The following is a 14,857-nucleotide window of genomic DNA, read 5'->3' on the forward strand; positions in this document are numbered from 1 at the left end:
AGGTCTGCCACCATTGGTACGGTACAGTCAAAATTTCTTCTGTCCGTTACCTTGATCTGCTCTTTGTCATCATATTCTGTCATGGCGTTTGTGGATTCAGGCGCTGCTCTGAATTTGATGGACTTGGAATATGCTAAGCGTTGTGGGTTTTTCTTGGAGCCCTTGCAGTGTCCTATTCCATTGAGAGGTATTGATGCTACGCCTTTGGCCAAGAATAAGCCTCAATACTGGACCCAGCTGACCATGTGCATGGCTCCTGCACATCAGGAGGATATTCGCTTTCTGGTGTTGCATAATCTGCATGATGTGGTCGTGTTGGGGTTGCCATGGCTACAAGCCCATAATCCAGTATTGGATTGGAAATCCATGTCGGTGTCCAGCTGGGGTTGTCAGGAGGTACATGGTGATGTTCCATTTTTGTCAATTTCGTCATCCACCCCTTCTGAGGTTCCAGAGTTCTTGTCTGATTACCGGGATGTATTTGATGAGCCCAAGTCCGATGCCCTACCTCCGCATAGGGATTGTGATTGTGCTATCAATTTGATTCCTGGTGGTAAATTCCCAAAAGGTCGACTGTTTAATTTATCCATGCCTGAGCACACCGCTATGCGCAGTTATGTGAAGGAATCCCTGGAGAAGGGGCATATTCGCCCGTCATCGTCGCCATTAGGAGCAGGGTTCTTTTTTGTAGCCAAAAAGGATGGTTCGCTGAGACCTTGTATAGATTATCGCCTTCTTAATAAGATCACTGTTAAATTTCAGTACCCCTTGCCTTTGTTATCTGATTTGTTTGCTCGGATTAAGGGGGCTAGTTGGTTCACCAAGATTGATCTTCGTGGTGCGTATAATCTGGTGCGAATCAGGCGAGGCGATGAATGGAAAACTGCATTTAATACGCCCGAGGGTCATTTTGAGTATCTAGTGATGCCATTCGGACTTGCCAATGCTCCATCAGTGTTTCAGTCCTTTATGCATGACATCTTCCGAGAGTACCTGGATAAATTCCTGATTGTGTACTTGGATGACATTTTGATCTTTTCGGATGATTGGGAGTCTCATGTGAAACAGGTCAGAACGGTTTTTCAGGTCCTGCGTGCTAACTCTTTGTTTGTGAAGGGATCAAAGTGTCTCTTTGGTGTGCAGAAGGTTTCATTTTTGGGGTTCATCTTTTCCACTTCTACTATCGAGATGGATCCTGTTAAGGTCCAAGCCATCCATGATTGGACTCAGCCGACATCTCTGAAAAGTCTGCAAAAGTTCCTGGGCTTTGCTAATTTTTATCGTCGCTTCATCTGCAATTTTTCTAGTATTGCCAAACCATTGACCGATTTGACCAAGAAGGGTGCTGATTTGGTCAATTGGTCTTCTGCTGCTGTGGAAGCTTTTCAAGAGTTGAAGCGTCGTTTTTCTTCTGCCCCTGTGTTGTGTCAACCTGATGTTTCTCTTCCGTTCCAGGTCGAGGTTGATGCTTCTGAGATTGGAGCAGGGGCTGTTTTGTCGCAGAGAGGTTCTGATTGTTCAGTGATGAAACAATGCGCTTTTTTTTCCAGGAAGTTTTCGCCTGCTGAGCGGAATTATGATGTGGGCAACCGAGAGTTGCTGGCCATGAAGTGGGCATTCGAGGAGTGGCGTCATTGGCTTGAAGGAGCTAAGCATCGCGTGGTGGTATTGACTGATCATAAGAACCTGACTTATCTCGAGTCTGCTAAGCGTTTGAATCCTAGACAGGCTCGTTGGTCGCTGTTTTTCGCCCGTTTTGACTTTGTGATTTCGTACCTTCCGGGCTCTAAAAATGTGAAGGCGAATGCTCTGTCTAGGAGTTTTGTGCCCGACTCTCCGGGTTTATCTGAGCCGGCGGGTATCCTCAAGGAAGGAGTAATTGTGTCTGCCATCTCCCCTGATTTGCGGCGGGTGCTGCAAAAATTTCAGGCTAATAAACCTGATCGTTGTCCAGCGGAGAAACTGTTTGTCCCGGATAGGTGGACAAATAAAGTGATCTCTGAGGTTCATTGTTCGGTGTTGGCTGGTCATCCTGGAATCTTTGGTACCAGAGAGTTAGTGGCTAGATCCTTTTGGTGGCCGTCTCTGTCGCGGGATGTGCGTTCTTTTGTGCAGTCCTGTGGGATTTGTGCTCGGGCTAAGCCCTGCTGTTCTCGTGCCAGTGGGTTGCTTTTGCCCTTGCCGGTCCCGAAGAGACCTTGGACACATATCTCTATGGATTTTATTTCAGATCTTCCCGTCTCTCAAAAGATGTCAGTCATTTGGGTGGTCTGTGATCGCTTCTCTAAGATGGTCCATTTGGTACCCTTGTCTAAATTGCCTTCCTCCTCTGATTTGGTGCCATTGTTTTTCCAGCATGTGGTTCGTTTACATGGCATTCCAGAGAATATCGTTTCTGACAGAGGTTTCCAGTTTGTTTCGAGGTTTTGGCGAGCCTTTTGTGGTAGGATGGGCATTGTCTTGTCTTTTTCCTCGGCTTTTCATCCTCAGACTAATGGCCAGACCGAACGAACCAATCAGACCTTGGAAACCTATCTGAGATGCTTTGTTTCTGCCGATCAGGATGACTGGGTGTCCTTTTTGCCTTTGGCTGAGTTCGCCCTTAATAATCGGGCCAGCTCGGCTACCTTGGTTTCGCCATTTTTCTGCAATTCTGGGTTCCATCCTCGTTTCTCTTCAGGACAGGTTGAGTCTTCGGACTGTCCTGGTGTGGATACTGTGGTGGACAAGTTGCAGCAGATTTGGACTCATGTAGTGGACAATTTGACCTTGTCCCAGGAGAAGGCTCAACGTTTCGCTAATCGCAGACGCCGTGTGGGTCCCCGACTTCGTGTTGGGGATCTGGTTTGGTTATCTTCTCGTCATATTCCTATGAAGGTTTCCTCTCCGAAGTTTAAACCTCGTTTCATTGGTCCTTATAGGATTTCTGAGGTTATTAATCCTGTGTCTTTTCGTCTGACCCTCCCAGATTCTTTTTTCATACATAACGTCTTCCATAGGTCATTGTTGCGGAGATACGTGGCACCTATGGTTCCATCTGTTGACCCTCCTGCCCCGGTTTTGGTGGAGGGGGAATTGGAGTATATTGTGGAGAAGATTTTGGATTCTCGTGTTTCAAGACGGAAACTCCAGTATCTGGTTAAATGGAAGGGTTATGCTCAGGAGGATAATTCCTGGGTTTTTGCCTCTGATGTCCATGCTCCCGATCTTGTTCGTGCCTTTCATGTGGCTCATCCTGGTCGGCCTGGGGGCTCTGGTGAGGGTTCGGTGACCCCTCCTCAAGGGGGGGGTACTGTTGTGAATTCTGTGGCAGAGCTCCCTCCTGTGGTCACAATTGGTACTTCGGCTGATTCTCTCTGGGATCTTCCGTTTGTGGAGGAAACTGGTACTGCTGCTTCTGAGTTTCCTCCCTCAGGTGATCTGGTGAGGTCGTTAAGTGCTTCTCTACTTAACCCCACCTAATGCTTTGATTCATGCTTCCTGTCAATGTTCCAGTGTTGGACTTGTGTTTCTCTGGATCATTCCTGTGGCCTGCTGCTCTGCATAGCTAAGTGCTTCTTTGCTATTTGTTGCTATTTTTTCTGTCCAGCTTGTCTATTTGTTTTGCTGGAAGCTCTGGGATGCAAAGGGTGTACCTCCGTGCCGTTAGTTCGGTACGGAGGGTCTTTTTGCCCCTTTGCGTGGTTTTCTTTAGGGTTTTGTGTAGACCGCAAAGTTATCTTTCCTATCCTCGTTCTGTCTAGAATATCGGGCCTCACTTTGCTGAATCTATTTCATCCCTACGTTTGTCTTTTCATCTTACTCACAGTCATTATATGTGGGGGGCTGCCTTTTCCTTTGGGGGATTTCTCTGAGGCTAGGTAGGCTTATTTTTTCTATCTTCAGGCTAGTTAGTTTCTCAGGCTGTGCCGAGTTTCATAGGTAGCGTTAGGCGCAATCCACGGCTGCCTCTAGTTGTGTTTGGAGAGGATCAGGGATTGCGGTCTGCAGAGTTCCCACGTCTCAGAGCTCGTTCTATTATTTTGGGTTATTGTCAGATCACTGTATGTGCTCTGACCTCCATGTCCATTGTGATACTGAATTGCCTTTCATAACAGAAATCTGTCTGTGCTTGCACAGCAGTGCATGGACTGGGCGCCGATCTCCTGACCAGCATCCTCATACATGCTGTGAGGCTGCTGAGTTCAGGTCAGGAGACCCGCAGCTGGTCCATGCACCGTGGTCCAAGTGCTGACCGATATTCACCAACGGTTCCTCTAGTCAGATTCTGGAGCTAGGGTGGAGGCGGAAGTGGGGGTGGAGCCTGGGCGGATTCTCAAGGGTGCCCCAAAGATTTTGCCAGTATTGGACCCGTAAATTCCTAGTGGCAGCCCTTCAGGGGGGAGACACATGTATGCATACAACGTATGTCACCTTGTTCTTTTCAGGGCTGCGAATATCATTGTGACAAGACGAGTCGTGGCTGGGAGATGTAGACATGAAGGTCTGACCAGATGGAGAAGAAACAGAAGAAAATTGCTATATTTAGACGAGATGTCAGCAGTAAGTGCCTGGATGTAAATATTATTCTGTATCTGCACTGTGTGACTTGGAGTGATAATGTTATAAGTAAAATCCTTTAGTCTACATTCTCACATTTGTGTTAAATGTCTGTGTGCTGCCAGATTTTTCTATCAGACGGCACATGGACTCGTAGAGTTTTATAGGTCCATTCACACATCCATGAAACTCACGGATCTGAGAATGAGATCCGGGAAGGTCAGAGAATGTCCTCTTCTGATCCGATTGTGAAAAAAAAGGACATGCTCAATGCATCTGTAAAAGCATGCGGCACACCGATACAGGACTATAGCCTTATTATGTATAGCACAGTCCTTTAGTATATAGTGCACTCACTTATTATGGATAGGACAGTCACTTAGTATAAGTAAATAGTGTACTCACTTATGTATAGGACAGTCCCTTAGTACACTGCTCAAAAATGGAACACAAATACCACATTCTAGATATCAGTGAATGAAATATTTCAGTTGCAAATCTTTATTCATTAACCCCTTACCGGCATCGGACGTACTATACCGTCCGATGCCGGCTCCCCTGCTTTGATGCAGGGCTCCGCGGTGAGCCCGCACCAAAGCCGGGACATGTCAGCTGTTTTGAACAGCTGACATGTGCCCGTAATAGGCGCGGGCAGAATCGCGATCTGCCCGCACCTATTAACTAGTTAAATGCCGCTGTCAAACGCAGACAGCGGCATTTAACTACCGCTTCCGGCCGGGCGGCCGGAAATGACGTCATCGCCGACCCCCGTCACATGATCGGGGGTCGGCGATGCTTGTGAATGGTAACCATAGAGGTCCTTGAGACCTCTATGGTTACTGATTGCCCGTCGCTGTGAGCGCCACCCTGTGGTCGGCGCTCACAGCACACGTGCAATTCTGCTACATAGCAGCGATCAGCAGATCGCTGCTATGTAGCAGAGCCGATCGGGTTGTGCCTGCTTCTAGCCTCTCATGGAGGCTATTGAAGCATGGCAAAAGTTAAAAAAAAAAGTTTAAAAAAATGTGAAAAAATAAAAAAAACATAAAAGTTTAAATCACCCCCCTTTCGCCCCAATCAAAATAAATCAATAAAAAAATATCAAATCTACGCATATTTGGTATTGCCGCGCTCAGAATCGCCCGATCTATCAAATAAAAAAAAGTATTAACCTGATCGCTAAACAGCGTAGCGGGAAAAAAACTCGAAACGCCAGAATTACGTTTTTTTGGTCGCCGCGACATTGCATTAAAATGCAATAACGGGCGATCAAAAGAACGTATCTGCACCAAAATGCTATCATTAAAAACGTCATCTCGGCACGCAAAATATAAGCCCTCAACCGACCCCAGATGATGAAAAATGGAGACGCTACGAGTATCGGAAAATGGCGCATTTTTTTTTTTTTTTTAGCAAAGTTTGGAATTTTTTTTCACCACTTAGATAAAAAATAACCTAGTCATGTTTGGTGTCTATGAACTCGTAATGACCTGGAGAATCATAATGGCAGGTCATTTTTAGCATTTAGTGAACCTAGCAAAAAAGCCAAACAAAAAACCAATGTGGGATTGCACTTTTTTTGCAATTTCACCGCACTTGGAATTTTTTTCCCGTTTTCTAGTACACGACATGCTAAAACCAATGATGTCGTTCAAAAGTACAACTCGTCCCGCAAAAAATAAGCCCTCACATGGCCAAATTGACGGAAAAATAAAAAAGTTATGGCTCTGGGAAGGAGGGGAGCGAAAAACGAACACGGAAAAACGAAAAATCCCCCGGTCATGAAGGGGTTAAATAGTGGAATGTGTTGAGAACAATAAAACATAAAATGATCAATGTAAATTAGAATGAATATCCCATGGAGGTCTGGAGGTCTGGATTTGGAATGATACTCAAAATCAAAGTGGAAAATCAAATTACAGGCTAATCCAACTTCAGTGGAAATGCCTCAAGACAGTGGAATGATGGTCAGTAGTGTGTGTGGCCTCCATGTGCCTGCATGACCTCCATAAAACGCCTGGGCATGCTCTTGATGAGGCGGCGGATGGTATCCTGAGGGATCTCCTTCCAGACCTGGACTAAAGCATCCGCCAACTCCTGGACAGTCTGTGGTGCAACGTGACGTTGGTGGATGGTGCGAGACATGATGTCCCAGATGTGTTCAATCGGATTCAGGTATGGGGAACAGGCGTGCCAGTCCATAGCTTCAATGCCTTCATCTTGCAGGAACTGCTGACACACTCCAGCCACATGAGGTCTGGTATTGTCCTGCATTAGGAGGAACCCAGGGCCAACCGCACCAGCATATGGTCTCACAAGGGGTCTGAGGATCTCATCTCAGAACTAAATGGGAGTCTGGCTCTGGCGAGATGTGTGGCCCTCCAAAGAAATGCTGCCCTACACCATTACTGACCCACTGCTAAACCAGTCATGCTGAAGGATGTTGCAGACAGCAGATCGCTCTCCATGGCGTCTCCAGACTCTGTCACGTCTGTTACATGTGCTCAGTGTGAATCTGCTTTAATCTGTGAAGAGCACAGGGCGCCAGTGGTGAATTTGCCAATCCTGGCGCTCTGTGCCAAGCGTCCGGCACAGTTTGGGCAATGAGCACAACCCCCCATCTGTGGACGTTGGGCACTCAGACAATCCTCATGGAGTTGGTTTCTAACCGTTTGTGCAGACACATGTACATTTGTGACCTGCCGGAGGTCATTTTGAAGGGCTCTGGCAGTGCTCCTGTTCCTCCTTGCACAAAGGCTGAGGTAGCGGTCCTGCTGCTGGGTTGTTGCCCTCCTACATCCCCTTTCACGTCTCCTGGTAGCGCCTCTGGACACTATGCTGTCAGACACAGCAAACCTTTTTGCTACAGCTTGCATTGATGTGCCATCCTGGATGAGCTGCACTACCTTAGCCACTTGTGTGGTTGTAGAGTCCTTCTCATGCTACGAGTCTGAAAGCACAACCAACATTCAAAAGTGACTAAAACATCAGCCAGAAAGCATTGGTACTGAGATGTGGTCTGTGGTCCCCACCTGCAGAACCACTCCTTTATGGAGTGTGTATTGATAATTGCCAATAATTTCCATCTGTTGTCTATTCCATTTGCATAACAGCATGTGAAATTGATTGTCAAACAGTGCTGCTTCCTAAGTGGACAGTTTGATTTCACAGAAGTTTGATTTACTTGAAGTTGTATTCTGTTGTTTAAGTGTTCCCTTTATTTTTTTGAGCAGTGTATAGAGTGTACTCATTATGTATAGCACAGTCCCTTACTATATAGTGTACTCACTTATTATGTATAGAACCGTCAGTTACATAATTCCCTCTTTTATTATGTATAACACTGTCCCTTGTTACGTATCATCCTCTCTAGTATACAGTTGTGCTCAAAAGTTTATATACCTCAGCAGAATTTTTGCTTTTTTGGCCTTTTTTTCAGAGAATATGAATGATAACACAAAAACTTTTTCTCCACTCATGGTTAGTGGTTAGGTGAAGCCATTAATTGTCAAACTACTGTTTTTTCTCTTTTTAAATTATAATGACAACCCAAAACATCCAAATTACCCTGCTCAAAAGTTCACATACCCTGGTGATTTTGGCCTGATAACATGCACAGAAGTTGATGCAAATGAGTTTGAATGGCTACTAAAGGCAACATCCTCACCTGTGACCTGTTTGCTTTTAATCAATCAGTGTGTGTGAATCAAAGCTGAGTGAGTTTCTGGGATCCAGACAGACTCTTGCTCTTTCATCCAGCCAGACTCTTGCTCTTTCATCCAGCCACTGACGTTTCTGGATTGCTATTCATGGGGAAGTGTCTTCAGAAGAACTCCTGCATCTTCACCATAAAATTCATCATCAGAAGTATGCAAAAGAACATCTAAACAAGCCTGATGTATTTTGGAAACAAGTCCTGTGGACTGATGAGGTTTAAAATAAACTCTTTGGCCACAAAGATCTAAGGTGTGTGTGAAGAAAAAAGGGAACAGAATTTCAGGAAAATAACATCTCGCCAACCATTAGCATGGAGATGGATTATTATTACCATCTGTAAAAAAGCTGAAGTTGAAAAGATGGCTTCTACAAATGGATAATGATCCTAAACACACATCAAAATCCCCACTAGACTACCTCAAAAGGCGCAAGCTGAAGGTTTTACAATGGCCCTCAGAGTCCCCTGATCTGAACATCATTGAAAATCTGTGGCTAGACCTCGAAATAGCAGTGCATGCTAGACGACCCTGGAATCTCACAGAACTGGAAGAATATTCCAAGGAAGAATGGATGAAAATCCCTCAAACAAGAATTGAAAGACTATGCTGGCTACAAAAAGTATTTCAAAAGGGGTTACTACTAGGTACGAACTTAGGATAGGCCCATTTTTCTTTTTGTAATGTTTAAAATGCAAAAGATTAATACATATACAGGGTGGGCCATGTATGTGGATACACCTAAATAAAATGGGAATGGTTGGTGATATCAACTTCCTGCTTGTGGCACATTAGTATATGGGAGGGGGAAAACTTTTCAAGATGGGTGGTGAGCATGGCGGCCGTTTTTAAGTCTGTCATTTTAGATCCAACTTTATTTTTTCCAATGGGAAGAGGGTCATGTCACACATCAAACTTATTGAGAATGGTATGCTTGTTTTAACATAACTTATTCTTTCATGAGTTATTTACAAGTTTCTCTTTGTTTACAGCCATTGACATGTCGCAGAGGTTAACACGTGAGGAGCGGATAGAAATTGTGTTGATGTCTGGTGAACGCAGTACCCGGGTCATTGCAGCAGATTTCAATGCAAGTCACCATATGCAAAAGAACTGTCACCATTCCCATTTGAATTAGGTGTATCCATACAAATGGCCCACCCAAAAAAGTTTGCCTCATCACTGAACATAATGAAGGTCCAGTTCCAATTTTTGTTTTGCCCATTCTGCAAATTCAGCGCACCAATCTGGCATCAGTCGAACATCCCTTCGGCGGATATTAGCTATTCACAAATGGCACCTTTACAAAATCCAGCTGCTGCAGCATCTCAAAGAGGATGACCGCTGAATACCCAGATCAACTCCTTATCTAATGGTTAGACATGGACCCAGAGAGTTGTGAGACAAGGAGACCAATAGGAGTCAATAGGAACTATAAAATGTCATATTTTATTACATACCAAAATTGTCATAAAAACATGCATACAATATAATAAGGTGCATAAGGATGGGACATGCGGATAACCACCAGTGCAGGCTGTCAGAAACATATAGATGGAAAGATAAAGTGCAAGGCTGCCACTAAATTGGAGTCAGTAAGCAGGCTCGTGGTAAATAATTACCCACAGTGTATAATAGAGTGTAAATCAGCAGCGCTTACCACAATAGGACAGCGTGCACTGGGTAGGATCCGGGTAAAGTGAACCCCCGACATGCGTTTCGCTTCTTTCGGTGGTCTAGCTTTCTCAAGGGGAAGTACAATTGACCGGGACCAGGACCTTAAATGCGATTGGTAAGTGTGCACGTGACAAATCACGTGTCAGCACTGAGCCAATCACAGCGGTGCTGGCGGTGCATGCGTGTGCCGATCACCACGCTCCGCGTCAGGGAGGGCGTCATGCCCCGTCACGGGCAGCCGAGGAAAAAAGGATTCCCCAGGCGCAAGCGCGGGACAATGGAGATGACGTTCTGGCAGGCAGCAAGGTGAGGGCACACAGCGCATGCGTACGACCGCAGTCAGGAAAGGTTGGCTGGATTAATACCACAGGTAAAGACGATAATGACAGCAGTTATATAAACAGAGGAACACAGAATTATATGATCCATCACAAAGTCTTTATAGTAAAAGGGTGATCCATGCTGTATGAGTACATTATGTCAGCCCAGCTGGTTAGATGATCCATTCCTGATATAATAAGGTCCACCCGGTCACAAAAGTTCAACAAGGGATGATGTGAATTCTAAAAAAAGTATGCAAAACATAAAGATTAAAAGGGAGAATAATACACACAAAAGTAAAACAAGGATCCATATAGGATATCCACAAGGGGGCAAAGAATGGGACTCGAGAGATGGCCATGCGATAAATATGAAAAGGAGGTGTTCCGGCAGCTAAGGGACACCTCCACATATACCAAACTATCTTATAACCCAATGTCCTCCTTCTCGTCTCAGTTACAGGCTATCCTGGGTAGGGCCCTGGATGAGGGGATCATAAATAAAAAAGTCTTGGAGGGATTGACAGCGAGGTCCCCAAGAATACCAACTTTTTACTCTTGCCAAAAATCCACAAGGACGCTGTCAATCCTCCGGGACGTCCGATCGGGTCAGGTATAGATGGGCTCTGTGATCCCATATGTAGGTTCATAGACTACTATTTAAAACCATTAGTTGTCACCTTACCATCATTTGTTAAGGACACAACGGACGTCCTGACGCGGATTGATGGCGTCCTTGTGGATCCGGGTGTTCTCCTTGTTACCGCTGATGTTCAGACTCTATACACTTGCATCAACCACGACCATGGTATAGCTGCGGTCCGCCTCTTCTTGGGAGCCTCCGACCTGGGCGGCCTGTTGTAAATTCCGCTCTTGGGCTCTCTCCGGTGGTTGTAAGTGGCACTTTTGTGAGTTCTGCTCTTGGGCTCCCTCCGGTGGTTTTAAGTGGTATGGCTGCTCCTTGGATTTAGCAGTCTGAAGCTGCTTCCACTGATTGTCTTCCTGCTCTGCTATTTATGCCTTGCTCTCTCTTCAGCCAGTGCCACTTGTCAATGGTTCCTGGTTGGATTCACATCTTTGCTTGGAGTTCCCTGATATCCTGACCAGTTCAGCAAAGATAAGTCCTTGCTTTGCTCTTTTCTGTCCACATGTTGTGGACTTATTCGTTCTGTGCATTCTATGTTTTGTCCAGCTTGTCAGTATGGATTAATTCAGTTAAGCTGGAAGCTCTGGGAAGCAGAGTTACCCTCCACACCTTTAGTCAGGTGTGGAGATTTTTGTAAACTCTGTGTGGATTTTTGTAGTTTTTAATACTGACCGCACAGTATTCTATCCTGTCCTATCTATCTAGCTAGACTGGCCTCCTGTGCTACATCCTGGTTTCATTCTGTGTATGTCTTTTCCATCTCCACTCACAGTCATTATTTGTGGGGGCTATCTATTCTTTGGGGATTTTCTCTGAGGCAAGATAGCTTTCCTGTTTCTATCTTTAGGGGTAGTTAGTTCTCAGGCTGTGACGAGGTGCCTAGGGAGTGACAGGAGCATCCCACGGCTACTTCTAGTGTTGTGTTGAGCTTAGGGACTGCGGTCAGTATAGGTACCACCTCCTTCAGAGCTCGTCCCATGTTGCTCCTAAACCACCAGTTCATAACAGCGGCCCTTTGTGTGAACTAATCCTCGAGCTGCTGCGTTTTGTCCTAACCCACAATTTCTTTATCTTTAAGGACACTTACTATATGCAGAGGCGCGGCACAGCCATGGGCACGGCCTGTGCGCCCTCGTACGCTAATCTCTTCCTTGGATTATGGGAGAGATCTATTTTTGGCGACGGGGGCATGCGGGCCGCGGACCATGTGCTGTGCTGGATGAGATATATTGATGATGTCCTCTTTTTGTGGGGAGGGACGACGCAGCAGCTCGGGGAGTTTATGAGTCAGCTTAATGAGAATCACTATAACATCAGGTTAACGTATCAATCTAACTCAAAATGCATTGACTTCCTGGACGTGAGGCTGGAGATCGATGACACTCGCCGTGTTCAGACTGACGTTTTCAGGAAGTCAACATCAGTCAATGCCTTACTACATGCTGACTCAGCACATAATCCATCTACCATTAGGGCCGTCCCGGTCGGACAGTTCCTAAGGATGAGGCGGATTTGCTCTACAGATGAGAAGTTTTTTACACAGAGTACTGACCTTACGTCGCTATTTGAGGCTCGTAGATATAGTCGTAGAAGCATCAGGTGGGGTTTTGATAGGGCAAGGAGAACGCCTAGAAGGGAGCTCCTCTATTCATCTGGTAATAAGAGACAAACAGCAAAACAGGAGGAGAAGATAAGATTTATCACTACATACAATCATGAGTGGTCTAACATGAGGGAAATTCTGGCAAGACATTGGCCAGTATTAAAAACAGAGCCCTCCCTGGCCCCAGTTTTGGGTGACTCTCCCTCAATGACAGCAAGGAGGTCCCCTAATTTGGGCAACTTGCTTGTCCGCAGCCATTATGTTCCACCAATTACTAATCCCTTCAACACCCGTAACCCGACTTTGGGGTCATTTAAGTGTGGCCACTGTTTGGCCTGCAGTAATATCGTGCGTACCTCTGTCTTCAGCTCGTCCGACGGCTCTAGGGAGTTTGATATCAGGCAGCACATCACATGTGGCACTTCAAGTGGTATATATTATGCCACATAATATGAGGTTGCTCCCTCATTTACATTGGATTGACCTCTAGAGAGTTGAGGATACGGGTTCGCGAGCACGTGAGGGATATCCGTGCTGCGAAAACGGTCGCTGATGCCTCCGACCTGAAGACAATCCCCCGTCACTTTAAACAACATCATAATTGTGATGTGGGGACCTTTCAGGTGAGAGGCATAGAGTGTGTACATTTGGGGGCGAGGGGGGGCAATTATAAAAGAGTCCTAGCACAACGAGAAGCAAAGTGGATGGTGCGCCTTGACACAATGACACCAAAAGGACCATGTAGATTTGGTTCCCACCAATTTGGCTTTTGTATATTATCCTTTCCAATTCTCTGTCCTTATAGGATGGTCCTATTAGTGAGCTCATCCTGTTTGCTTACCATCTCTCGAGTCCCATTCTTTGCCCCCTTGTGGATGTCCTATATGGATCCTTGTTTTACGTTTGTATTATTCTCCCTTTTAATCTTTATGTTTTGCATACTTTTTTTTAGAATTCACATCATCCCTTGTTGAACTTTTGTGACCGGGTGGACTCTATTATATCAGGAATGGATCATCTAACCAGCTGGGCTGACATAATGTACTCATACAGCATGGAGCACCCTTTTACTATAAAGACTTTGTGATGGATCATATAATTCTGTGTTCCTCTGTTTATATAACTGCTGTCATTATCGTCTTTACCTGTGGTATTAATCCAGCCAACCTTTCCTGACTGCAGTCGTGCGCATGCGCTGTGTGCGCTCACCTTGCCACCTGCCAGAACGGCATCTCCATTGTCCCGCGCGTGCGCCTGGGGAATCCTTTTTTCCTCGGGTGCCCGTGACGGGGCCTGACGAAGCCTCATTTTGGAGGCGATACGCGTGGGGCTATGGTCCACTAGGTCTCCTGGATATCCCAGCCTGTCTTTCTATAGGCCGGTTTGTATTATACCACAGCTTACTAGGCTTTATTACTCTGTATGGATGTATGGGGATTCCCTTGTTACCACTATATTGGTATCTTGTGGCTATTTAGCCTACCCTCCTTTTCTTGGGTCTAGATACCGTATATACTCGAGTATAAGCCGACCCGAGTATAAGCCGACCCCCTAATTTTGCCACAAAAAACTGGGAAAACTTATTGACTTGAGTATAAGTAAAATGCAGCAGCTACCGGTGAATTTCAAAAATAAAAATAGATGCTCCATACCGTTCATTATGGCCCCATAGCTGTGCCATATAGTGCTCTGCACAGTTCATTTTTGCCCCATATCTGTGCCATATAGTGCTCTGCACCATTCATTCTTGCCCCATAGCTGTGCCATATAGTGCTCTGCACCGTTCATTCTTGCCCCATAGCTCTGCCATATAGTGCTCTGCACTGTTCATTCTTGCCCCATAGATGTGCCATATAGTGCTCTGCTCAGTTCATTCTTGCCCCATAGCTGTGCCATATAGTGCTCTGCACCGTTCATTATTGCCCCATATCTGTGCCATATAGTGCTCTGCACCGTTCATTATTGCCCCATATAGTGCTCTGCACCGTTCATTATTGCCCCATATATGCTCCTTATAAAGCTCTGCCATTGCTGCTGCTGCAATAATAATAAAAAAAAGCCATACTCACCTCTCTTGATTGCAGCTCCCGGCGTCTCGTCCCGGCGTCTCTCCGCACTGACTGATCAGGTAGAGGGCGCCGCGCACACTATATGCGTCATCGCGCCCTCTGACCTGAACAGTCAGAGCGCAGAGACGCCGGGAAGACAGAGCGGTGCCGGGAAGATGGAGCGACGCCCGGCGTGTGGAACGGGGACAGGTGAATATAACTTACCTAGTCCCGGCGCTCCTGACGCTGCCCCTGCCTGTCACACTGTCTCCCGGTGCCGCAGCTCTTCCTGTCAGCGGTCACTGGCACCG

Source organism: Ranitomeya imitator, chromosome 7 (genome assembly GCF_032444005.1).
Source record: "Ranitomeya imitator isolate aRanImi1 chromosome 7, aRanImi1.pri, whole genome shotgun sequence".
NCBI lineage: Eukaryota > Metazoa > Chordata > Amphibia > Anura > Dendrobatidae > Ranitomeya > Ranitomeya imitator.